General features: G+C 43.4%; 1 protein-coding gene and 1 pseudogene across 2 annotated transcripts in view; one reads left to right on the top strand and one right to left on the bottom strand.

Annotated features, from left to right (window-relative positions):
* Positions 1-27,087, bottom strand: part of LOC126182543 (leucine-rich repeat-containing protein 4-like) — a 1,045,219-nt gene that overhangs the window by 545,463 nt on the left and 472,669 nt on the right. The window lies entirely within an intron of this gene.
* On the top strand, positions 23,677-23,793 carry LOC126098697 (5S ribosomal RNA; annotated as a pseudogene).

The following is a 27,087-nucleotide window of genomic DNA, read 5'->3' as shown; positions in this document are numbered from 1 at the left end:
GAAAATAACGAACTCCTCCTGGGGCGCAAAGCCAGAGGTAGTGAGGACCACAGCACTAGCAGTTTGCTTCCCAGCAGGCGAATATGCAAGCAGTGTCTGGTACAACTCTACCCACGCTAAACAGGTCGACATTGCTCTGAACGAGACCTGCAGGCTCGTCACTGGATGTCTGAAACCGACGCCAACAGACAAGCTCTACCATCTTGCTGGGATCGCACCTCCTGCAGTGCGAAGAGAAGCGGCAGCCTATGGCGAAAGAGCGAGGGCTGAATGGCAGAGAGCCACCTCCTCCACAAAACTCAGCCAGCCACCAAACGCTTGAAATCTAGACGCAGTTTTCTCAGAGCAACCGAAGATTTTAGCGACCAACCTGGATCTAGGGTGGAGAGATGGAAGCGGTCGGGAGAAGGGCACTGGATGGAACCAAAGGAAGAATTGGCACCAGGTTACGATGAGGACTGGGTGGTCTGGAGATCACTAAACAGGCTACGCACCAACACTGCACGGTCAAGAGATAACCTTCTGAAGTGGGGATATTCTACTACATCTAATCTCTGCGACTATGGAGAGGTGCAGACGACCCAGCACATGTATAACTGCCCTGAATGTCCTTCACACTGCACTTTAGAGGATCTGATGTTGGCAACCCCAAATGCTGTCGACGTAGCCCGCTTATGGGCCAAATGCCTATAACATTTTGTTTCTGTGCACACATATTTGTATATATATTTATATATATATATTTTTTTTTCATATGCCTGTAATTAATTTTTTTTTCTGTGTGCTATTCACTTTTTATATTCCTGTATCCATGGTGCTTCTGACACCGCTACGGTCACAGGTTCGAATCCTGCCTCGGGCATGGATGTGTGTGATGTCCTTAGGTTAGTTAGGTTTAAGTAGTTCTAAGTTCTAGGGGACTTATGACCACAGCAGTTGAGTCCCATAGTGCTCAGAGCCATTTGAACCATTTTGCTTCTGACACGAAAAAAAAAAAAAAATCTTCAGGTTTTCTCCAGGAAAATACACAATTAAAAAGAAGTGTGTCACGCCATAACATATAAAATATAACCGACTAAGTCTCTTCGTCTTCAAAGTTGCTGCTCGAGTACACACTGCAAGCACCTGCTCCTTATCTTGCAAACCGAACATGACTTCTTCCGCCTACTGTCAGCAAAGATCGTTGTTGCTTGATGCTGGATACCAGCGTCCTGTTACTCATCCTGACATGCGGACAAGTCTGTGTACATGTACAAATCTCGACTAAACAGAAAATTTCTTAATCCAGCCCTCAACTTTTTCTCTAATCGAAGGAATACCACTACACCTGTACTATATTCGTACTCTTGTTTAGCAACCCATTGCCATCGTCCATTTTTCTCAAATAAACGTCGTCAAACTTACTGTTACGGACAGTAATCTGTAACTCTTAAGAATCCAGCTTCCTTCAAATACGTTCCATGTGAGAGTTTGTTCAATCTTTTTCGACTCTTTTGAAAGGGTGCCCAGTCATATTAATGTCATTATCCAAGGCTGACTTAGCATAATTATCAAAGTAAATGCTTCTTTATGTCAATGAGCCGCTTTAAAAAGTTTCTTAATTCTGTCCGTTATACTTGGTGTCATATATCGAGCAGTGTGGTGCAGTCAACGACAACAGCGATACGAGAGTGATACTACTATGTCTTTCCAGATCATTCCTAGTTATGCTCACACCATCATGACCGATGTGTACCAGAGGGGACTCTGAGGATGTCATTTGCTGGATTACACTCATCGAATCGCCATAAGGGACAGATACAATATGTGATCAAAAGTATCCGGACGGACCTAAAAACATATGTTTTTCATATTAGGTGCATTGTGCTGCCATGTAATGCCAGGTACTCCATATCAGCGACCTCAGTAGTCATTAGACATCGTCAGAGAGCAGAAAGGAGGCGCTCCGCGGAACTCACAGACTTCGAAAGTGGTCAGGTGATTGGGTGTCACCTGTGTCAAACGTCTGTACGCGAGATTTTCACACTCCTAAACATCCCAAGGTCCACTCTTTCCGATGTGTTAGTGAAGTGGAAACGTGAATGGACACGTACAGCACAAAAGCGTACAAGCCGGCCTCGTCTGTTGACTGACAGAGACCGCCGACATTTGAAGAGGGTCGTAATGTGTAATAGGCAGACATCTATCCAGACCTTCACACAGGAATTCCAAACTGCATCAGAATACAGAGCAAGTACTATGGCAGTTAGGCGAGAGGTGAGAAAACTTGGATTTCATGGTTGAGCGGCTGCTCATAAGCCACGCATCACTGCGGTAAATGCCAAACGACGTATCGCTTGGTGTAAGGAGCGTAAACACTGGACGACTGAACAGTGGAAACACGTTGTGTGGAGTGATGAATCACGGTACACAATGTGGCGATCCGTTGGCAGTGTGTGGGTGCGGTCAGTGCACGGTGAACGTCATCTGACAGCGTGTGTAGTGCCAACAGTAAAATTCGGAGGCGGTGGTGTTATGGTGTGGTCGTGTTTTTCACGGAGAGGGCTTGCACCCCTTGTTGTTTTGCGTGGTACTGTCACAGCACAGGCCTACATTGATGTTTAAACAACTTCTTGCTCCCCACTGTTGAAGAGCAATTCAAGGATGGCCATTACATCTTTCAACACGACCGAGCACCTGTTTATAACGTACAGCCTGTGGCGGAGTGGTTACACGATAATAACTTCCCTGTAATGGATTGGCCTGCACAGAGCCCTGACTTGAATCCCACAGAACAGTTTCGGAATGTTTTGGAACGCCGACTTCGTGCCACGTCTCACCGACCGACATCGATACCTCTCCTCAATGCAGCACTCTGTAAAGAATGGGCTGACCATTCTCCAAGAAACCTTCTAGCACCTGATTGAACGTATGCCTGCGAGAGTGGAAGGCTAAGGGTCGGCCAACATCATACTGAATTCCGGAATTACCGATGGAGGGCGCCACGAACCCGTAAGTCTTTTCAGCCAGGTGTTCGGATACTTTTGATCGCATAGTGTACATTATGTAATGGTATGGGGTGACACTACGCACGTACAACATGATTAACTCTACTTTCCACAGAAGTTAATTTTGACATCAGGCACTACATTCCCATTTGTGGTATTCGTGATGTTATCTTTCAACAAGATAATGGTATATCTTATGTGCTGTCACGACCCATTCCGATACAGAGGGTGTTCGACTTTTAACCTGACCAGCACGTTCTCCAGACGTCTCAGCCACTTAAAAAATCGACAATGGGTTGCTGAGAGACTGGCATGCCACTACTCCCCAGCCACTATGATCGATGAAAACTGTGGCACAGACGAGAAGCAGCGTGTCTTTCAAGCACAGTTTGACTCAACGCCTGCCAGTTAAAATTACTGTTGCTGACAGAGATGGCAATTGCATGTTCCACATTTAATGAACTATCGGTATATACCTCAGATCACTCACAAATTTAATCATGTGTTCTTCCTAGTATTTGTAGACGGACAATAAGTAAATTTACATTATTTGGTAACTGTTGTATCTGATGTTACATTTTTAATAGCCAGTAGTATAAATAAACTTAGGTTATGTTAGATCTATCGTCGTCTTGTTGGCAAGTTTCTGAATTGCTGTTAAAAAGGTCTTTATTTATGTCCTGCTACTGATATCTTCAGATATCTAAAAGCTTAGGACATTCAGAACAATGTTCAGTGTCAGTATTAAAACCTATGACAAATCAGAGAATATACAGGGTGTTTCAAAAATGACCGGTATATTTGAAACGGCAATAAAAACTAAACGAGCAGCGATAGAAATACACCGTTTGTTGCAATATGCTTGGGACAACAGTACATTTTCAGGCAGACAAACTTTCGAAATTACAGTAGTTACAATTTTCAACAACAGATGGCGCTGCGGTCTGGGAAACTCTATAGTACGATATTTTCCACATATCCACCATGCGTAGCAATAATATGGCGTAGTCTCTGAATGAAATTACCCGAAACCTTTGACAACGTGTCTGGCAGAATGGCTTCACATGCAGATGAGATGTACTGCTTCAGCTGTTCAATTGTTTCTGGATTCTGGCGGTACACCTGGTCTTTCAAGTGTCCCCCACAGAAAGAAGTCACAGGGGTTCATGTCTGGCGAATAGGGAGGCCAATCCACGTCGCCTCCTGTATGTTTCGGATAGCTCAAAGCAATCACACGATCATCGAAATATTCATTCAGGAAATTAAAGACGTCGGCCGTGCGATGTGGCCGGGCACCATCTTGCATAAACCACGAGGTGTTCGCAGTGTCGTCTAAGGCAGTTTGTACCGCCACAAATTCACGAAGAATGTCCAGATAGCGTGATGCAGTAATCGTTTCGGATCTGAAAAATGGGCCAATGATTCCTTTGGAAGAAATGGCGGCCCAGACCAGTACTTTTTGAGGATGCAGGGACGATGGGACTGCAACATGGGGCTTTTCGGTTCCCCATATGCGCCAGTTCTGTTTATTGACGAAGCCGTCCAGGTAAAAATAAGCTTCGTCAGTAAACCAAATGCTGCCCACATGCATATCGCCGTCATCAATCCTGTGCACTATATCGTTAGCGAATGTCTCTCGTGCAGCAATGGTAGCGGCGCTGAGGGGTTGCCGCGTTTGAATTTTGTATGGATAGAGGTGTAAACTCTGGCGCATGAGACGATACGTGGACGTTGTCGTCATTTGGACCGCAGCTGCAACACTGCGTAAGGAAACCCGAGGCCGCTGTTGGATCACCTGCTGCACTAGCTGCGCGTTGCCCTCTGTGGTTGCCGTACGCGGTCGCCCTACCTTTCCAGCACGTTCATCTGTCACGTTCCCAGTCCGTTGAAATTTTTCAAACAGATCCTTTATTGTATCGCTTTTCGGTCCTTTTGGTTACATTAAACCTCCGTTGAAAACTTCGTCTTGTTGCAACAACACTGTGTTCTAGGCGGTGGAATTCCAACACTAGAAAAATCCTCTGTTCTAAGGAATAAACCATGTTGTCTACAGCACACTTGCACGTTGTGAACAGCACACGCTTACAGCAGAAAGACGACGTACAGAATGGCGCACCCACAGACTGCGTTGTCTTCTATATCTTTCACATCACTTGCAGCGCCATCTGTTGTTGAAAATTGTAACTACTGTAATTTCGAAAGTTTGTCCGCCTGAAAATGTACTGTTGTCCCAAGCATATTGCAACAAACGGTGTATTTCTATCGCTGCTCGTTTAGTTTTTATTGCCGTTTCAAATATACCGGTCATTTTTGAAACACCCTGTATCTTAATACTGACACTGAACCTTGGTCTGCAAGTTCTAAGCTTTTGGATATCTGATGATGGCAGTGGCCAAAATGGCGTTACAAATAAATAACAATTTAACAGGGATCGAGACACTTTTATTCAGAAAATATTCACAACGACTACGCCCCCAGACAGACACTCATTTCGTTTGTAGTAAGTTGCTGGATTTACAATTTTTTGTGAAGAAAAGAACACCGTAAAAAGCTACCCTCTGTGCTTAAAGGGGCGGAGCCGTTGACGTGGCATGCGGCTGTGCTCGCCCCGCTCGGTGGTCGCGCTGCAAATCGCGCCACTTGGCTCGTGTAACAAGGCGGGCGCGGCGGAACACCTTGCAGTTGCCTTCTTCCGCCGGCTCTCCAGGAAAGAACAATAGGCTGCCTGCTCTCGCCACCCCGTCCTGGCGCGCGCAAGGGGAACAATGCCCGCTGCCGTATTTTGATAAGGCCACTCGTCTTTTGCGGGGAGGAGGGGCCTACTCCTCGGTAATTGGTCTGTTGACGGGAGTGTTTGCATTTAATGGGCGGAATCAATAAGACGGCGCGGTGGCTGGCGTTTATCGCTCGGCTGGTCATTAGGGGGTCGCGCGCGGGCCGCCGGAAGTTGTTAACGTCGCAGACAGGCCGACTGGTGCGCAGTTCGCTCACAAAACGTGAAATATGAGTGCGTGGCCGCCCCCCCTAATGTCTTTCATAAAAAACTTAATGACAGCCTCGCCGTATCAGAGGAATTTCATTACCCGGCAGACCGGTAACGGCGAGGTAATGACGCAGCGGGGGAAGAAGAGGAGGAGGAAGGTCGCCCTTCCCTTTTACGCACGTAATAATAACCTCTGAGAATCACGCGTTTTAGGGCCCTCTAATACCGACCCATTTGTTGCCACATAAGGGCGATTTAACACCGATACTAAAGAACTCCAAAGGTTTTGATGCGCCCCAGAGGCCGCCACCGAAGATGTTTACTTTCCGCTACGTATGTGAGCGAGCGAGATCTAGCATTGCTTAGCACACTGGACTCGTATTTCTCCATCTACAACTACACTCATACTTGTGGCAGAGGGTGCCTCCCACTATACCACATACTAGGTTTACATTCACCCTCGTATGGAGAGTGCGAGGAATGTCGGCTCAGAAGCGCGGGATTAGCCGAGCGGTTCGGGGTGCTGCAGTCATGGACTGTGCGGCTGGTCCCGGCGGAAATTCGAGTCCTCCCTCGTGAATGGGTGTGTGTTATTGTCCTTAGGATAATTTAGGTTAATTAGCGTGTAAGCTTAGGTACTGAGGACCTTAGCAGTTAAGTCCCATACGATTTCACACACAAAAAATTAATGTCCGTTCAAAGGCTTGTATGCGCGATGTCACTAGTCGAAACTTGTACCCGGCATCCATACGGAAGTGATATGTGGGCGGCTGTAGAAAGTACTTATGTATACAGCATTGTATGAGACATTTGGCGTCTATCTTTAAACGTGTCAAAAAAATGTTCAAATGGCTCTGAGTACTATGGGACTTAACATCTGAGGTCATCAGTCCCCTAGAACTTAGAACTACTGAAACCTAACTAACCTAAGGACATCACATACATCCATGCCAGAGGCAGGATTCGAACCTGCGACCGTAGCGGTCGCGCGGTTCCAGCCTGAAGTGCCTAGAACCGCTCGGCCACACCTGCCGGCAAAACATATCACTCAAAGCTTTTTAGTTCTCCTATCAGTCAAACAAACCTGTGACTATTCCAGCTGCTCTTCATTCTATACGTTCAATATTCCCTGTTAGTTCTATTTAATACGGGTCCCATAAACTACAGCTGTATCCAACGATGGGTCGAACGGGTGTTTTGTAAGCTGTCTGCTTTGTAGATCTACCAATGAACTAAAACTGCCACGTGAGAGAAGGAGCAAAACACATGCAGATGCCTTTCCTCTATCAGGAGATTTTTTTTATTTTCTATTCTGTGATCACATATGCCAATATCAGCGCTAGAAAAAATACGGTCTTCTGCTGTGAAACAGTTTCGGAAGACCTAGTTCAGTATTTCAGCCTTCTGTTTGTAGTGATGAAAACACTGCCAATTTCACACATCTACAGTTATAGCCTCAACAGTCAATGACTTCTATTCGGAAGGTCGTAAAGCTCGAAATCCAACTGATCATTCAGATTTAGAAGCTTCCTGGCAGATTGAAACTGTGTGCAAGACTGGGAGATACATCTGGAACTCTGTCTTTCTCGGGCAATGCGCTTACCGAATGAGCTACCCAGGCACAGCTCGCTAACCGCTCTCACAGCTTTACTTCCATCAGTACTGCTCATTTATTTCCCAAATGACGAATTCTCGTCTGCACACAGCTTTAACTTGCCACTAGTTTCGAAACAACACACAGTCTGCTACAGAGCTGAAGATTCACTCTGATATCTAGATTAAATGTTTCTAGATTCCCTAAATTATTTATGTAAATGGAAGTATATAGCGGATTTTTGTCCCTAACTAATGTGATAGCAGTCACTGAGCGGTTTACTGCTTACCAAATGAATGTCAGGTTGTCCAAGGAAACTTCAAGTGACAGTATAAATAAAAGTCACAACATCTATTCAAAGCAGATACATATAGTTTAAGTCGATTGAGGAGACTCTGGGTAAAACAACGTAAGTTCATTAAAGGTCACTTAGAAGCCAAGTCCAGGCTTGGATAGTTATGCATTCCTGATTCAGAATCCAGGTGGCTGGCTGGGTGTAGTCCAGTCTGTAAATATATGTAAACCAGATTAGAAACCTGAAGTTCATTTGAAGGTTATTCGATGATCAGTACCAGCCAACTCATGGATAATTGCTTGTACAACTCGCAGGTAATGGCTGATCACTTCACTTCACTGGAGTCACAATTCAGCTAGTTACCGTGGAGCTGTGTGACTCTCCTAAGTACCGGCTGAGTGGAAGTTTAATTATTCCGCTACATTTTTGTAACATGAGCAATGTAAGGAAAAGTGCGGCAGTGTTAGCGCTGCCTGTCTTCCGCGAGCATGACCGTTGTTGTTGCTGTTACATTGGTGATACCTCCAAGGTTGACAACCTGGGAAGGCATGGTTGTACTGTAGGATGCCCTTAGCTATAGGATAAACCACTATCAGTCACGAAATCCGAGCTTTTCCTCTGTCTTCAATGACCATGTCATCAACTGCACGTTTAACTCGAATTTTCTTCTATTTTCTTATGCTCGAGACACTTTTTACAGTTGTGTTTGAAATAATCAGTATCAATAAACAGGTTTTACAGAGACATATTTCAAGGAATGAACTCTTTATCAGACAGAAACGCACCACAGAAAGACTTACGAAAACTTAAGTGCACATAGGATTGAATGCAGAACTTTTTAGTTTCGGCGTATTTTGTGGACTGTCTGCTGACACAGAGAAATATAACACATATGGAAGTGTGTGACTTCCTTTGCTGGTCTGTTGTTAGCACGAGGCGGTAAATACGAACAAGTAACGTAAACGGTCTATTAAACGTGTTTACTTCTTTAGGTCTTCAGAAGCAGTATGTAAGTTAGCTCTTTTTTTTTTTTTTTTTTTTTTTTTTGCTGATGACGATAACTTACCTCAAAACTAGTCGCAAAAATGAAATAATTTACACAACATGGTAAAAATGTGACTGTTAATGGTCTCTTAAAACCAGTTTGAAAACTTTAACGAACAGTTCTGGTCAGTACAGCCAATCAATATCTTCATTGGCATTTGACAATCCAATAGACCACGTACGGCGTACATTCATTAACTGCAACATCTATACTCATGAACAACTGAATTACAGATAGCTCCTGCATTATGTCGGTAGTAATCAGGCATGATGTGCAGAGAATGTTGTACTCATTTGACACGAAACGTACATATATAAACGCATCTATCGAAATGATACAGCAGTGTATTGAAGGATTCTTCCTGGAAAAGACTTAAGTCTAGCGCTACTATACTTTGTACCATTCGCGTTACTATAAGGTATCGTGGCGAGGGGAGTATAGGTACTTCAGGCTCTAATCCTGAATTCTGTTTACATTTTCATTTATAATTAATTATCGAAATTTACAGTAATGGTTTCTTCCTTCATCGGTACTTGTGTAGTGTATTGTCTTGTCCAAAATAATTGGTAGCCATTGATTGACCTACGGAATGACGCTACAATGTAATATGCTATTTTAAAAAGCTCCAGGGATATTGCAACAGCTTATGAAAGTTATGCAATGAGTACGAATAACAGTGAACCTCTCGTGTCTCGTGTCCAGTCATCATAACCGCCCACAGCAGCAGTCTAGTTTGACGTGGACGTGGAACTGAACGTCAGGGATCACCTCAGTGAGATCACACACACAATCAGCCAAACAGATGCAGTTGCCTTTTAATCTGGCTTTCACAATCAAGATACCCACTAACTGGTCAAACAGTTCCCCATTTGCACTCCTAATGTTGGGCCAGCGCCGATAAATTAGAGCCCCCGCGGGAAATGAACCTGGGACCCCTGCATTTACAAACGCAAACACTGCATTGAGCCAACACAGCACACACCGCCACTGGGCCTCTTCATCTCGTGCAGCGTACCTGTGACGACAAACGGACGTAAAACGTGGTCTTCCGCTGTTTCAGGGCCTAATTCTCTCAGCCAACAGGATTGAATCCACCTCATTGCGCTCGTGCCATGGGTAACGTTACACAGAAATCGTATCGGTAGCAGTCTCACTGCAAGAGAAATCCAATAGACGAGCATGTTATTGAATCCTGTAATTAACGGCGGCATGCTGTCTGGGTTACAAGTTTCTAATATAACAGCAATAAATGTATACATGGCTAAAATGGCTCTGAGCACTATGGGACTTAACATCTATGGTCATCAGTCCCCTAGAACTTAGAACTACTTAAACCTAACTAACCTAAGGACAGCACACAACACCCAGCCATCACGAGGCAGAGAAAATCCCTGACCCCGCCGGGAATCGAACCCGGGAACCCGGGCGTGGGAAGCGAGAACGCTACCGCACGACCACGAGATGCGGGCTAAATGTATACATCATAAATAAATACATTATTACTTTTGTCTTTTTCCGTAGCTTAATTCGTCTGAAAATTTAACCAGCAACAACGTTAAGACAGGGTTATTCATAGGTATTATGGCCAATAGAATTTAGAATGAGTGTTTATCCCAGTAATCTGTAGTTCATGTTCTGTTATGAGTTAATTTTACCCATAGCAAATGACAGCAAGTTACTTCGAAAATATATACTAATAAGACGGAAATTACTGCATACGAATTTGTTCCCAGTCTGATGCGTTGTGAAATGTGTATCAACTTCTATATGAGGAAAGTATGTATATTATTCCGGTTTTATTAGGGACATCTTTCATATTCTCAACCTCCCTTTCTCCGCGCAGAAACTGGCAACACAATGTTCACAAAGTTTAGAGACAGAAGAGAAATAGTTTGCGTTTCTCCATTTCTACGGCTTTAGACGTTAAGAAGAACTCGCCCTTAATATTGCCCTTTTCAAGATGGAAAACAAATTCTAATTATTTCCTTTTTATTATTTTTTATGTCCAAAAAGGTGTATTTATTGCTCTCCATTTTAATTTCAATCTATTTAAAGGCCACAGGGCTATCTCTTCAGGTATGGGAATCTATGTTTCATACGCCTGCATGTGTATCAAGAGATCACAAAGTAGCATCTATCCATCAGTTGGTGTTCTCGCATCTCAACCTTTTTTTTAAAAATGTTGAGCATGCCACCAGTTGTGGTGGGCATGAAAATAATAAAAAAGGAAACAACTGTATTTATTTTCCATTGTGAAAAGTCTAACAGCTGACACCCCCGTCTCATTCATCACTGTGGCAGCAACAAGATAAAAATAGCCCGGTGCGCAGATTTGATAACAAATATATTAAAACAATTACACAACACAGTATTCTTATTTTACACACACGTAGTGCACAAAGTATTGAATGGGGTGGACTGCTTGCTTAGCAAAAACCCGAGTTAAGTATACGTGAGAGGAAAATTGTGAGAACAAAATAATTTATTTCGAATGCTTGATTACAGAAATTGTCACAAGTAGATTACATTAACAGAATCTTCCGTCGGTTCTTGGTAGAACAACATTATAAGAAATGAAAAGCAGCAGTTTGCTTTTGTTCTACAATACTGCTTTTATTGTTAACCGGTTTTCGGCTTACAAGGCCATCTTCAGACATTTACTGAGTATTATCACCAAAGAAGTTAAATGTTAGCAGACAACATTGGAAGAGAAGTAACACATCTAGACTGAAGTAGAAACATACAGTAAGTAACATCATTGTAATGAAAAAGTAAAAACTGAACAGTACATAAATAACAATGGATTAGACAGGAAAACCTTTAGCACAAAATAGGAATAGCATGCCTACATAACAGTTTCTATTAACAAAACAAAACTAATAAAATAAAATAAAATTAGTACTAGACAAGGCTGCATCAAGAGGTATGAAACATGGAGCGTGATACACAACCAATTAAAAGAAGAGACAGTTATCAATGTAAATACAAAATACATAAGGAACATAAGCAATATCAATAAGATAAACAGAAATTAATAAATGCAAGAAAATGGAGGTGTTTGAGGGAACCTACAGTTTGAGAGTGTGGTGGTATTGCATTTTAACATTAACATTATAATCAAAGCAGTGGCTGTGTACCAGTTTTCATTAAATAAATGAGCAAAGTAAAATATGAACAGTATTTGATGAGACAAATACAAGGGGTGTTAAACATGGACAGTAATACAAGTACCAGTTAAAAGAAAGCCTTAACTATTGAAACTACAGTCTATGTGGAATACAAAGACAACAACAACAAACAAAACAACTTAATGAATACAGGAAAATGGGAATATATAGGAAGAGAGAGTGTGGGAAGTAATGAACAACAAAGATGATTATATGAAGATTAGGAGAGGGGAAGTGTTGAGCTGTGCCTGGTTATTTAGGATGAGATCTGGACTGTGAGCAAGATGTTTGTTAGTTTCCAGGTCTTCCAGCAGGTTGAGTTAATGTCCTTTGTTTGCTAAGTGAAGTACATGGGACACTGGCTGCTAGTTGTGACCCTCACTCAGTACATGCTCAGCAAATGCAGAGTCTGAATTCTGCAACCTCCAGCTGCGTTCATGTTCAGCCAGCCTAATTGATATGTCTCTGCCTGACTGACCAATGTAAAATTTGTCACAATCAGAACAGGTGGTTTTGTATACCCCACTGTTGGCTAATAACTGGATCTTGTCTTTGCTATTAAAAACACACTGGGCTGTCGTGTTCCAGACATAGTAGGAAAGCCTATACTTGCAGGATTTCAGTACTTTGGCTACAGTCTGTGATGCCTGACCTAGAAATGGTAGTGTACACCATTTCTTGCAGAATGTTTGCTAAGTAAAGTACATGGGACATTGGCTGGTAGTTGTGACCCTCACTCAGTACATGCTCAGCAAATGCAAAATCTGAATTCTGCATGTGGTGTCACCGTCCGACACCACACTTGCTAGGTGGTAGCTTTAAATCGGCCGCGGTCCATTAGTACATGTCGGACCCGCGTGTCGCCACTGTCAGTAATTGCAGACCGAGCGCCACCATACGGCAGGTCTAGAGAGACGTACCAGCACTCGCCCCAGTTGTACGACGACTTTGCTAGCGACTACACTGACCAAGGCCTTCTCTCATTTGCCGAGAGATAGTTAGAATAGCCTTCAGCTAAGTCCATGGCTACGACCTAGCAAGACGCCATTAACCATTTCTAGAGAGAGTCTCACTTGTATCATCAAGAATGCTGTATACAAATGATGGATTAAAGTTAAGTATTCCAGCAGCTACGTACTTTTCTTTATAGCATTCATTACGTATCCTGTTTCAGACCTAAGCAAGCCTGCGTGAGTTAAGAGCGTGCCCTTTCGGCTTCCTCGCCTTGTGTCTAGACTGTCTTGTCTAGACACAACACTGCAACCTCCAGCTGCGTTCATGTTCAGCCAGCCTAGTTGATATGTCTCTGCCTGACTGACCAATGTAAAAATGTCACAATCAGAACAAGTCGTTTTGTATACCCCACTGTTGGCTAATAACTGGATCTTGTCTTTGCTATTAAAAACACACTGGGCTGTCGTGTTCCAGACATAGTAGGAAAGCCTATACTTGCAGGATTTGAGTACTTTGGCTACAGTCTGTGATACCTGACCTAGAAATGGTAGTGTACACCATTTCTTGCAGAATGGGGAAGCAGGTGGGGCATAGAGGAAGGGTATAATTTTCCGTTTTTGTATCCTGTGCAAGATGTGGTCAATAAGAACTGGATTGTAGCCATTTGCTGTGGCAATAAATTTTATTTTATCTAACTCTGATTTAAAATCATCTCTGGACATGGGGATTGATATGAGACGGTGTACCATTGAGTGGAAAGCTGCATGTTTGTGAGCTATGGGGTGTTGTGAACAAGAAGGTATTACTGTGTCTGTAGTTGTTGCTGCTTTTCATTTATTACAAGTACATTAGTAGATGTGAAGGAACATTTCTTGAACAAGTAAAGATCAGTACTATCAAATGCTATCACGGAATTTTGAAGAGTTTCTGATAGTATGCCTCTGGAGTACAGATCTACATGAAAGTAAAACCGTTGACGTAAGTGTTTTTGTGCAGTGAAAAAAAAAAAAAAAAAAGAGAGAGAGAGAGAGAGAGAGAGAGAGAGAAATTAAGTGGGCAGAAACGATATGAAAAGAAATCGCAGTCGAAGAAAGAGCTCTACAGAAAACTTTCATGCACATTCGTTTAATTCAGGTTGTGTAACACGCTGTGAAAATGAAATTTCGAATAGCACTAAGCAGAAGAACAGTTCAAAAGCTGGCAAAAGAACACATGTAGTGCAGCATCTACGAAATATTCCACTGCTGATGCCTTTCAAATAACAAACAAGAATGCGTACGGCACAAAAAATTCATTTTATCTAGTCCTAATTAGGATTGGACATGATAATTATCAACATAAATTTTTTTTTTAATTTCTGGAGAGTAGACTGCTTCTCTTTTAAGTCACCACATAGATACTATGGGAAAGAAAGATAGTTCTCGCGAAACACTCATCAGAAAACGTCTCAGCGTCACTTATTATTATAGATTGGAATTTATACTTTCAACCAGTAAACTCATTTTGTTTTATTGGCATATTGGCTGTTGGTATCCTGCCGACGGAATTGTTGATTTCAGTATGATTTGCTTAAAACAGTACTTCGTTCGTTTTACGGATGAAGAATTATTCACGCGGTTATCACTGACGTAGTAGCCTTTACAAACTTCATTAAATACAAATTCCATTACAGGTTTCTGCGTGTTATAACCATCTACCGATAACTGTATTACACTTAATAACAATAGATCGCATGTCAAACAAGGTCAAGTCTGATATATGTCGGCACAAAATGTTTCGAGATTACATTATTTAAAAAGGTGGTTTTAATGCTACAGGTCTTCTACATAGCCCGTCCCTCCCTCCCCCCCTCCCCCTACTTGAGTGCAAACGCACAGAAAATTCAAACACCCATGTGAAAGTGCCAGAGAAGTCTTTCCTCGGAATGTTGTTCAAATCGCGCGTAACGTTAGCCTGAATGTCGGTTATGTCGTCAAAGTGTCGTCTTCGTGTGAAATTCTGCTCTCTGTCATTTTGTGGTAGGTTCGTACGGTAACACCGGGGCTAGTCACACGTGATTATTTTTTTCCGGAAAAAAATTGTACGCGTTTTGCATTTCAATTAACTAGCTGCAGGCGTCCACAAGTCGTCGTATTTGTTCGGCAGTCGAGATGTGTGGGACAAACTTTGCACACACTTTGCTCTTGTTCGAAACATTCTGGAGAATGATTTAGATATATTGCTGCCTTGCGATTAGTAGAACAATGTTGACACTCTACGATCTCACCTCCAGTACATAACATTGCTTGCTGACAATGGCTGATCGAATGCACATCGGTTGCTTACGGACGTTAGCTCAGGCACCCACCGTAGCTACAGCTCTGAATTCTCTTATACGCCAGGAATAAACTCCACTGACAAAATTTCGGAAAACGTTCATGGATGTTTTCTGAGTAGTTTGGTATAAAAGCAACCTGTAGTCTACGCTGATTCGTTACACAATAATAATACAGTAAAGATTTATTCTGTATTTTACCAGAATTATCTTTATTTTTTAAAAATATTTTGATAGCAGTGGAAAATCCTGTACTGTGGAATCACCAAAACATTGTAATGATGATGATGATGATAATTAGTGTTTTAGGGCGCACAACAACGAGGTTATCAGCGCCCGTTCCCGAAAGTTCAATTCAGAGCCGAATTGTGAGAGAATTGGTATTGTTCAAATTGCAAGATGGGACACAGCACACCAAAACAGGGAGATAAAACTAAAAATAAAATAGCAGTACAAACAAGTAAAAATAATTAACGGTGGCTGAGTGACCACTTACAAATAATGGGTGACCAAACCACTGGACAGCACATTAAGACTTCAATCCCAATATTTTGGGAAGAAGGCCAGACATCACACAAAAACGTAAAACTCGAGCGACACGCGCCTCATTGTTAGTTAAAAGAGAGGGTAGGTCTGGTGGGAAACTGAAATCTTCCCACGCGAAACGATTCAGTTATTCGTGTGCGCCTGTGTACAGATGCAAAACTACTGCTATGTGGTTGCAATAGCTTCGGGAACAGCTGACTTACAGTATCGCCATGCCTTTTTTCCATTGCATTCAGTAATCCCGTAGACGGTGTGTATATCGGCAACTTCTCATCGGTTATTTCCGTGTTACTCTGCATCACTGTTAACGTACAACTAACTCTGCCGGATAAACAAATCCTAGACAGAAACGAGCCCTTCTGAATGCAATCTTGAGGATCAAGAGTAAAATGGGCTTTACTGCTCAGAGTTGTAAAACTACAGTAGATTCAGTAGACTGTAAAAAGAAAGCGTCGACTACGGCAGTTTTTCCCAGTAGACTTGGTTACTTAACATCCTACACGCGTTACCTGCATTTTAGGTGTATTGCTTACATATCGGGCGTTAGACTAATTTTGATAGCTTTCTTTACTTTTGCGATCGGTGTCTTACTAGATTCCCCTCGAAAGTGGAATCGCTGAAGCGTCTAGAAAGTCAGCCAGGATAAATAAAGGGTCGCGTAACCTACGCAACTTCAGTAAGCGACCAACGTTTTTCAGTATGTGCCACCGTTTGGAAATGTGGGAATTTCATAATACTAGGTCCACCGAAAACAGTACAGAAGGAAGGTGTGAGTACTGTGGAGCCATACGATATCATGATACATTGGCTATTCGTGTACGAGGCCGTCTCCAGAATTGTAGACTCCGTCCACAGGCTATCAAACGTGTAGCACAGGAATCTTTACAGAGATCAGGAAAAACCTTTGAGGAGCATTTCTGAAACAACTAATGAAACGGCGATGTTTGCAATGTCTGTGCCCTGACCTGGCGAGTAAAGTATTACATCGAACGCCACATCATCAATTTGATTGGGCACTCCCTCAATGATTTCTGAAAGACGTAGACGAAGTCGTTGCTAGAGCTGTTTATGCTTCAGCAGTCTCATTACAGATACTGGAGACTCAATACTGGAGGAAAGCTCTTCATTTAATTTGTCCTAACAACGAGCAACCTAACCATCATACTATGGGTACCGTTAGTCCGCCCGGTTGGCCGTGCGGTGCAGCGCACGGCTTTCCGGGCGGGAAGGAGCGCTTGGTCTCCGGCACGAATCCGCCCGGCGGATTTGTGTCGAGGTCCGGTGAACCAGCCAGTCTGTGGATGGTTTTTAGGCAGTTTTCCATCTGCCTCGGCGAATGCGGGCTGATTCCCCTTATTCCACCTCAGTTACACTATGTCGGCGATTGCTGCGCAAACAAATTCTCCACGTACGCGTACACCACCATTACTCTACCATGCAAACATAGGGGTTACACTCGTCTCTCGTCTGGTGTGAGACGTTCCCTGGGGGGTCCACTGGGGGCCTAACCGCACAATAACCCTGGGTTCGGTGTGGGGCGGCGGAGGGGTGAGGTGGACTGCGGTAGTCGTCGTGGGGTTGTAGACCACTGCGGCTGCGGCGGGGACGGAACCTCTCCGTCGTTTCTAGGTTCCCGGTTAACATACAATACAATACAATACAATACAATGGGTACCGTTGGTCAACGCTGAATCCCAACGTGTTCACGCTGTTCTCACAATTAAGATTAAACATTAAAATGCTCTCGCTGAAGGATGGACAGATGTGTCTGGATACCAAGCGATTAACGTCATTGTCACGACACCAGAACCAATTTTCTTCAAAAGTATTCCCTTTGGAGAGTCAGAAAACACCATAACTGTTATACATACACACAATGGACTAATACTGATCGATGTGTGGTTACAATTGTGTAAAAAAAAAAAAAGTCGTCCGCTCCGAGATTCTCTCTTACACATTCAGTAATGTTTGTTTCCCTACCAGTGCTACCAATACTTCCGGTAATTCCACCATTTTTAAAAATGGCTCTGAGCACTATGGGTCTTAACATCTGAGGTCATCAGTCCCCTAGAACTTAGAACTACTTAAACCTAACTAACCTAAGGACATCACACACAGCCATGCCCGAGGCAGGATTCGAACCTGCGACTGCAGCAGTCGCGCGGTTCCAGACTGAAGCGCCTAGAACCGCTCGGCCACCACGGCCGGCAATTCCACCATTTACTACGTCACTTATGTACTGTGCCAAAACTATCGAACCGTAGTTTATGCAGAGCGCAACTCTATTACTGTTCCCAACAGCAATGTACCGTGAGTGAATGGGTACAAGTTTGTTTCCAAACAAGGCATACAGTCCACACCGTCGGCATTTACCCTGATGTGCAGATGTTTTCAGTGCATTGTCGATGCAAGGGTAACAAGAGTAACTAGTCTTTAATGTGCTACCGGAGACCGCAGATTCCTTTTACCAAAACATTCAGAAAATATCCCTGAACAACCTCCAAATTTATATCAGTGGAGACTTGGTTCACCTTATTCACTCAAGGGTTTCTATCCGTGTACGAACATCCGAATGTAGGTTTTCATAAATTCCAGTAACCTTCTTTTGATCCTTCCTCTGCAGTGAGGTGAAGTTCTTTCCCTGTCCGGCCATATTTCCATGTCTCTGGACTTCGCGGAGCACGGTACATTAAACACTAATCTTTCTGGCTTTTTTTTACTGCACTGAAATGTTCTCAGGTCTTATTCACGGATGCTTTTTGTGATGCTGAGTCCTCGGCAACTGTCGTTCTGGCGCACGTCTAACTCCTGGTTTCCGCGAGGTAACTGGAGCCAAACCCCCTCCTATCCATGGTGACCTTGCGGGTCTTCGCCTAGCAGACCAATTCCCGCCTAAGCCCGCGCCTCCTCCGGTGCCTGGCTTTGCTCCGTAACCCCGGCCGTGTCCCCAGATCCCTTTTACGCGGGGCTCCCGCGCACGTCTTTGACTTACCCCTCGATGTTTCCAGTGTGACACACATTTCTAGACATCTCCGGGCTATTACTTGGATTAGTTTAAGTGCTCTCTAACTGCTGCAGACCGACAGTTCTACAGCCACAAAAATCTACCATTTATCGGCATCAGGACAGAATTGTTTATTTTATCTGTTACTACGGTGTATGGCACCGACATCATTACAGAACCATTTACTACATCCGTCTACGAAATAATTAATTTTGTTCATACATTTTGTTTCGTTATCAAATGATGTAGTTTTATCTACCTGGTTTCTGAAGTTGATCGAGTGAACATGATGGAACTACACAACTCAAACAGTACAGGCAAAACATGGTTTGTATACGTAAATGCAGCATTGCTATTTGCACACCACTTCGCTCAAGGTGCACACGCTTGCTGCTTGTAAACATACCATGGGCAAACATGGTAAAAGAGAGTCCACGTGTTTACACATGTCAGATAACGTATGTACAGAATCAAATACCCTACATGCACATTGCCATGAGCTGGGATTCGCGATTTACTGAAATCCAAGCACCTCTTTCTTCTGCCTGCATTAACTCTACTCTCTAGTTTAATGGAACAGAAACAGCAGCTGACAAAGCGTAAAGCAAAATCTAAAATGAGTTCCATGGTAGTCACAATATTTTATTCGCATAAGAGTCGCGGGATCCCCAGCAATGAGTTGGAACAGTATGCCACCACCATGCTGAAGCTGTCGGGTTCTGATAGGTGCTGTAGACATTTCTCCTTAAGCGGACATTGCATGTCCTGTGCCGTCATTGTTAAATTATCGAATTTTGTGACCAGTTATCTTGGAAACTTTTTAAGACCCCAACTTGCAATTTTCCATAATTATTGAATGTACGTTTCTAGAATCAACAAAAGCAATCGAGGGTAATGGAATGTAGTCGAATTAAATCGGGTGATGCTGAGGGAATTAGATTAGGAAATGAGACACTTAAAGTAGTACAGGAGTTTTGCTATTTGGGGAGTAAAATAACTGATGATGATCGAAGTAGAGAGGATATAAAATGTAGACTGGCAATGGCAAGGAGAGCGTTTCTGAAGAAGAGAAATTTGTTAACATCGAGATTTAAGTGTCAGGAAGTCGTTTCTGAAAGTAATTGTATGGAGTGTAGCCATGTATGGAAGTGAAACATAGACGATGATAGTTTGGACAAGAAGAGAATACAAGCTTTCGAAATGTGGTGCTACAGAAGAATGCTGAAGATTAGATGGGTAGATCACATAATTAATGAGGAGGTACTGAATAGAATTGGGGAGAAGAGGAGTTTGTGGCACAACTTGACAAGAAGAAGGGACCGGTTGGTAGAACATGTTCTGAAGCATCAAGGGATCACAAATTTAGCATTGGAGGGCAGCGTGGAGGGTAAAAATCGTAGAGGGAGACCAAGAGATGAATACACTAAGCAGATTCAGAAGGATGTAGGTTGCAGTAAGTACTGGGAGATGAAGAAGCTTGCACAGGATAGAGTAGCATGGAGAGCTGCATCAAACCAGACTCATGACTGAAGACCAAAACCACAACACCTTTCTAGATACACTGAACTACAATTATTACTAACATTGTATGGTAGGGCATGTTATCTTTTTTTTTCCAACACTCAATTTTTGACAGAATTTTGTAAATAAATGAACATAAAAACAAAACAACCCAGGATATTTGAATTATTCTAGTTCTATATGTGTTGAATCTCACACTTGGCATGCTGTGAAAATTCTATGTCTCTACCACCAGTAATTTTTAGAAAACGGGTCATTTATTGCAAAAAAAGTAGTTCAGAAATGTTGAGGTCTAAAATTTTTTTATTACAAATTCTTATACAGACTTACATTTCTGCGTCTTTTATGCGCTAGAATTTCCCTGGCCCATAGTCTGTGTCTTCTTCAGTGTCCCAACAGCCCAGTACTTGCCTCCTCCTTTTCTTTCCTGCTTCTTTTGTCATTTGCTGAACAGCTAACACTGCTTCACGTACACGAAGCTCATCCAGTTCCTGCAGCCCTTTAGCTGCGCTCTGTCCAAATCTTACCCCTAACTTCTCCAGAACCTTAAGTCTTTCATAGTTCTGACCATTACGAGTTATTACAGCATCAGAAACTGCTAAATTTAGAGTCATAAGGCCTACAAATACATTTTTAGGCACACGGCACCACACAACATTACTGAAGGACTCATTTACATTGTGGGTCTTCCCATGAAAACACTTCTTTAGTAACTCAGGATTTTCCAAATCTTTGTAAATAGGTTTGATTGCCTCCATTACTGCCAAGGGGAGAGAATTTTTTTGTGTAAATTCATGAAGGATGCCAGAAAATTCAGCTTGCCTATATTTACACCAAGTGTTTGGAGGAGGTGGACACAAAGCATGACTGCTAGCGCACGTGTTTTCAAGTACTTCAGAAGAAAATGCAGGCCACACATATCTGTTACCAGCAAATTTGCGTTTCTTGGCGTTACTTTTACGCTTAGTCGTTTTATTTAAATATAAAAAGTAATAAAAGCTAACTTACTACAAAAATAGCCGATAATCACACTATTTTAGACGAAAACTAGTATCAGAAACAAAGGACTGATTTGTTTATTCGTAATGCCAACTTCTGAGACGTAGCAGTAGGCACAAATCAAAGCAATTCACAGCCTTCTAGACTGTGTAGTTTCCAAGATATGACTGCTCAACTGTGGCAGTATCTGTATAGCCACGAAATTTTACAGTCACGCGTCAACATTCAAAATATTATTTGCATGTCTCACTATTGTCTGATTTTAATGTATTATATACCAAAATGTTCAGCAAAGTCCAAAGTCCATTACGGAATGGATAACAGAAAATGTCATATTTCAAAGAATTTCACGTACTATGTCCCGTTAAACGAGTTATACATACAGCCGTCTCATGAATAATAAACATTCGAACACAATTTCAGAATGTGAAACCCGCTGCGTTATCTTCCCTTATGTACAGAATGTTGACGTTCACACCCCTACGTACAGGAATCGGACAACAGTATGGAAACAACGCGTGAAATGCCTGCTTGACACAAATGCAGATGCCAGCCAAATATACAGGTGTGTGCGTGTGAGTCTGTGAAATCTTATGGGATTTAACTGCAAAGGCCATCAGTCCCTAAGCTTACTCACTACTTAACCTAAATTATCCTAAGGGCAAACACACACACCCACGCCCGAGGGAGGACTCGAACTCCCGCCGGGACCAACCGCACAGTCCATGACTGCAGCGCCTCAGACCGCTCGGCTAATCCCGCGCACAGGTGGCGCTGTCGTATTTGACGATGAAACGCACCTGTCGCAAGTGTTAGTCGTGCTCAGAACAGTGTTATGTGTAATTCTGAGCCCATTTTGTCATAACTAAGTAATTAGAACGCTGGCAAATTGTTGGTGCTCGTATGACGGCTGCTTCCGTAACCAAGGTAGTAGAAGTGTTTGTTGTTTCGCCAGGCATCGTATCCGAGATTTATACCGAATTCGAGGAAAGCGGGCCGGCCGGAGTTGCTGAGCGGTTCTAGGCGCTACAGTCAGGAACCGCGCGACCGCTACGGTCACAGGTTCGAATCCTGCCTCGGGCATGGATGTGTGTGATGTCCTTAGGTTAGTTAGGTTTAAGTAGTTCTACGTTCTAGGGGACTTATGACCTCAGAAGTTAAGTCTCATAGTGCTCAGAGCCATTTGAACTATTTTTGAAGAAAGCGGAAAAAACAATCTGCTAAGTGACAACGCGGACCAAAGCTTATGTTGAGTGATAGTGAAAGACGATCATTCAAGAGAATTTTGAGGAAAAATGAGGGCAAGCCAACTGTAAAAGCCACTGCAGAACTGAATGTCGCAAAAAAAAATGGTTCAAATGGCTCTGAGCACTATGGGACTCAACTGCTGTGGCCATAAGTCCCCTAGAACTTAGAACTACTTAAACCTAACTAACCTAAGGACAGCACACAACACCCAGCCATCACGAGGCAGAGAAAATCCCTGACCCCGCTGGGAATCGATCCCGGGAACCCGGGCGTGGGAAGCGAGAACGCTACCGCACGACCACGAGATGCGGGCTGAATGTCGCAGACGTGAACGCCATCATCACTAAAATAACACAAAGGGAACTCAATAAGCAAGGAATTGCAGCGCGAGCTGGAATTTCAAAACCATACACCAGTGCTGCAAATGTCCATAACACGGGAAAGTGGTAGACTGGCCTTTAATCGGCTGTGTCTTGTTTCAGACTGTTTACAACGTAGTATACGTCCTACGAGGAAACTTGACGGGGGTTCGGTGATGATCTGGACAGCCATATCATCGTAATACACGGTTACTCTGCAATGACGCATTACTGTCAAAGATTATGTGACAATTTTGGCTAATCAGGTCGATCCGATGGTACACTGTTTGTTTGCCAATGGTGGTGCTGTGTTCAAGGACGGCAGGTCGACTGTTCAAACAGTTCGCATCGTCCTGGAACGGTTTTGTGAGCACGAATATGAAGTTCTGCATCTCACTTAGGCACCATAAGCATCAGATTTCAATACTATTGATCGTCTGTGGTCTACTTTGGAGAGAACAGTCCGTTATCGCTATTCACTAGCCATTATTTGGCTGGAAGAGCGGTATAAGATTACCTTGAAAACATACGGGACCTATATTTATCTATTCCGAGACGCCTGGATGTTGTTTTGCGTGCCAAAGGACTTCCTACACTATATCAGTCATGATAATGTGCTGTGTTTTTGGTGTTTTCATTTTTTTTGTCCATCCCCTGTAGGTCAACGGCCTTGCCGCAGTGGATACACCGGTTTCCGTGAGATCACCGAAGTTAAGCGCTGTTGGGCGTGGCCGGCACTTGGATGGGCGACCATCCAAGCGCCATGCGCTGTTGCCATTTCTCGGGGTGTACTCAGCCTCGTGATGCCAATTGAGGAGCTACTCGACCGAATAGCAGCGTCTTCGGTCAAGAATACCATCATAACGACCGGGAGAGCAGTGTGCTGACCCCACGCCCCTCCTATCCGCATCCTTATCTGAGGATGACACGGCGTTCGGATGGTCCCGTTAGGTCACTCGTGGCCTGAAGACGGAGTGAGTGCTGCAGGTGGCCTTACTTCGCATTAAGTGCAGTTGAGATGAAATGTTGATCATTCGCATATCCAAGCATTAGTTAAATATAATGCCAAAATGATGTTCCATGCATCTCTTCTCCACAGTGTTGTAATTTCCGTGACAAGGAGAGTACGTTAGGTTTATTTAAATGTCATCATCATTTTGCGTTCTTTTAACACTTCAAAAGACTTTCTAAAAAAATTTATCATTTTAATAACTCAAAACTCATTCGCTTAAGAGGTAAGGGGTTGCTTCTAGGGCAGTTGCACCATGGGCTGTCTACCCTCGTCCCTGACGGATTCGGGAGTGAAATTATGATGAACAGGAAAAGAAGAACGTAGAGGCCCATCCTGGAGTGCTAGCCGGGAGCAGGTCGGCTGTACGCAGCAGGACGACAAGTAGCGGCCAACAGCAGCCAGCGGCGTGTTGTGTGGCGCCGGCGTGTGCAGCGTGAGGCCGACATTCCGGGGTCGGCGCAATATGCGGTGCGCGGGCTGGTGATGGATGATGAGACATTCCCGCACGCCTCGCCAGCCCGGAATGCCAGCACTCCTTCAGCGGCCGCCCGTGTCTCGGCCGACCCTGGCACTGGCGCTGCCGCTGCCGCTGCCGCTGGCGTCACAAATCGCGGCGTGGCGGCCGCTCGATACACCCCGCCACCTCACCAACTTGCTCACACCGGCAAACTTTGCTGCGCCGCAAGAGTGTCGCCGCTTCGCTCCTCCCGTCGCCGGTGTATCCAGCCAGCTACCGTTCCCTGGACGGGATGGTTCAGCAGGAACAGGCGTAGACAATTACTCGCAGAGGGCAGCTGCTTGCACATTTCATTTACTAAATTAAAATATTAGGACGGAATGATTAAATGGCTAACCTGGTTTCGACTAATTAGCCATTTCAATAGCCCACCAACAATTCTCGGACCAAGGCAGCGTTAAAATATGCTGCGAGTTATCATTTGATTACGGCTCCGCTGGCCGGGGTGGCCGAGCGGTTCTAGGAGCTACAGTCTGGAACCGCGCGACCGCTACAGTCGCAGGTTCGAATCCTGCCTCGGACATGGATGTGTGTGATGTCTTCAGGTTAGTTACATTTAAGTAGTTCTAAGTTCTAGGAGACTGATGACCTCTGAAGCTAAGTCATATAGTGCTCAGAGCCATTTGAAACATTTTTGATTACGGCTCCTACAAATAGCCTACTGAACGCCTGGATATGACTGCTAAGTAGAAATCGGATACATGTCTGTAGGTTTCCCTCTGTGTCATCGTCAGGTGTTAACGGTCGTGCTAACAGACAATGCACTTTGTACATAGTCGTCCGAAATACGTCATGGAGATGCCACGAAGTCATCCATCTGGTACCAGAGATTATTCGACGTATCTGCCGCGACGACATCTAATAAACTCGAGGTCACATCTGAGCGTTAAGGGCGGTCTACTGTTCTTAATCTATGTAAACGATTTTGGATTCCTCTTACACTGCACGTGATGCTGTGTTTACCATCTAAGAAAGACATCAAAAGATCAAAACGAATTATAAAATGAATGATTTGGACAAGATCCTGCGGAAAGTGACAACTGGCTCCCAACAACAAAGAGAGTGAGGACCATCACACACGAGTACTAAACAAAAGAATAAAAACCGTTAAATTTCGGTTACGCGAAAAATCACACAAATGTAAAGGCTGTAGACTCAACTAAAAATCTAAAGATTGTAGATTCGACTAATTACCCAGGGATTATGAACAACTTGAATTGGACTCATTACGTAGCAAGTACTGTTAGCAAGGCAAACCAAAGACCACACTTAATTGGCACAATCTTTGGAAAGTGGAACAAACCTCCTTTGGAATACTGGTGCGTTGGATGGGATCCTTACCTGGGAGGACTCAAGCAGGACACGGAACAAGTTCAAAGAAGTGCTTGTTGTTTGGTATCATCACGAATAATAAGAGAGTTGGAATGGGAATTATTACAATAGAAACAATTTTCGTTGCTGCGACATCTTTCCCGAAATTACAATCAACAACTTTCTGTTCCAAATGCCAAAATATTTTTGAAAAAAGCGTATTCGTTTTATCAGCGCTACAATTGTACGTTTATTCTCTACCGTTTTCCGTTAATACAATCATCTTCACAAGAGAAAACAGTGTACATCAATGAATCAAAAATATTTAGGTTAAAATCAACAGTCGAGATGGCAATAATATTTGTTTATTTACCGGTTTCGACTCATGTTAAAGCCATCTTCAGAAATCTAAAAACGAGAAAACCGAGGAGCCGCCAGCACCAGCCATAGGGGACTCAAAATTCTGAAGATAGCTTCAACATAAGCCGAAACCGGTAAATAAATGTATACTATTGCGATCTCGACTGTTGATATTAACCTAAATATAGCACCTGGTCGATGTACTCAACGGACAATTTGGTCTAAATTAAATAGCATCAAAAATACGTTTTAGACATCGGTGCACACTGCACTTCTCCTGTGAAAATGATTATAATAATCGAAACCAATGGAGAATAAACATGCAACTGTACAGCGCTGATGACGAAAATACACTTTTTTCATATTATCTTACAGCTGTAGACACTCACCTACGTAAAGCTCTACCAAAATTATTTGTCGATTCCCAACTACATAGAGAAAAATGACCAAAGTCATACGAGAAATCAAAGCTCGTATGAAAATAGACAGATGTTCATTTTTCCACAGGTCTATTCGAGAGTCGAATGGCACGGAAAGGGTCTGAAAGCGGTTCTTTGAACGCTCTGCCAAACACTTACGAACACACACGTAGATTTAGACGTAGATGTCTGTGATGGAGGAAGATTAGTAGCGATGTTAATTCTGTTAGATGGTAGATAACTCTGCCTATTTGTGATTATCGTTTCAGTATCTACTCAACGACTGTTCAGCGAACGTAGCTGCGTTATAGTCATCCGCGGCAGGCGCCTGGTCTGTGCACCCGTGCTGACTGCACTTCATCGGCGACGAAGGGTAGAATCTGCACTCCAGTACAATGACTGGACTTCCAGCGAATGGTGACAGGTGACCTTTTCAGACGAATCTCGTTTCA

This window comes from Schistocerca cancellata, chromosome 1 (genome assembly GCF_023864275.1).
Source record: "Schistocerca cancellata isolate TAMUIC-IGC-003103 chromosome 1, iqSchCanc2.1, whole genome shotgun sequence".
Classification (NCBI taxonomy): domain Eukaryota; kingdom Metazoa; phylum Arthropoda; class Insecta; order Orthoptera; family Acrididae; genus Schistocerca; species Schistocerca cancellata.
This window is presented reverse-complemented; position numbering and strand designations above follow the sequence as displayed.